Raw genomic sequence first — 1,446 nt, 5'->3', positions numbered from 1 at the left:
GGACAGGAGTGAGGTAGTCTCAGCCTTGCTGGTAGCCGTAGTGTGACGGTTCGATTCCTGAGATATGGAATTGGACTCTTTGTGGGCACCAGTGTACGGGTAAGCTCTTGTTCCCTAGCCTATTGAGGCACATCCCGTGATTTACCTCCTTTACGAAGCCCAGTGACGGGGCGGTGGGAGCCCTCAAGGTTGAGGTTCAACCTTTTTTTTAAGTTTTTATTTTTTCCACTAAAGGCAAAAGACTAAACTCTCGAAATATATAAGATCACAGAAGCCAATAAATTTGTAATACTTTCCTCTGACCTTGCGTATATGTATTTTATCCTAGTTCGAGATCCGATAATTAGGTACAAGCATAAATGACCGTTTTGTCCTTCTAATTATTCTCACCAACTTAAGTTTCATTTCTTCAATAGTTTTGTGAACTAATCACATATGTTGAAGTTTAGGCGTCGTTAAACACTGAGCTAAGATTTTAACCGTGCAACAGAAAATATTTAAGTAGTCACTCTACCCATTTTACAGGGTGATAGTTTCCGACACGAATTCATGTTTTCTATTCCGCTCATTCTCAAGTTTCCAATTCGTTGAGATATTTGATGATTCAAATTGATTTCACTCATTGATGAATCAAAGAACCATTTAAATAATGAAAAGATTTACATAATCATCTCAAGGGATTTAGATGAAATATACAACGGTCTAGTGGAATTTAATTCTCCGCACGGTCATGCTATAAAATTAAATTTGACACACAGTCCGTTCAATACACTCCAAGTGTATTAGTATCACATTTAACTATTTTTGTGATAAGGACAGATCACAAACCCGAAAAGTGAATTGATCAACACTACAACCTTCCAATAAAAGATGCCAACCCTTATACATAGATTGTGAACAAATTATTTATGATCAAAATATAAGTTATATCACACTGTACTTCCCAATACAAGTACTTAACTTATATCATCTTAAGTGATCTTAAGCACTTTATCCTGCATGCTCAATAATAAATAATGTAGTAAATAAAATCACAATTTATTTATTATAAATGAATATTTTATCACAGCAAAATATACTATATGGGCATACAACCCAACAGAAGTATTAAAACTAGTTCATTGTGATGTATGTGAACCATGAATACACCTGGGAGAGGAGATTATGAGTATTTTATCACTTTTATCGATGATTACTCGAGATTCAGATACATCTACCTAATGACTCGAAAGTCAAATGTTTTTGACAAATTCAAAGAGTATTGGGCTGAGGTTGAGAAACATTTAGGTAAGAGTATTAAGACACTTTGATCAGATCGAAGTGGCGAATATCTCTCTCGAGAATTCGAGGACTACTTGACAGAAAATTGTATTGATTCTAAACTGAGTGCGCCGGGCACACCCCAACAGAATGGCGTTTCAAAAAGGAGAAATAGGACATTGTTAG

The sequence above is a fragment of the Olea europaea genome, unplaced genomic scaffold (genome assembly GCF_002742605.1).
Source record: "Olea europaea var. sylvestris unplaced genomic scaffold, O_europaea_v1 scaffold2950, whole genome shotgun sequence".
Classification (NCBI taxonomy): domain Eukaryota; kingdom Viridiplantae; phylum Streptophyta; class Magnoliopsida; order Lamiales; family Oleaceae; genus Olea; species Olea europaea.
The sequence above is the reverse complement of the archived record's forward strand: the minus strand, read 5'-3'. Positions refer to the sequence as shown.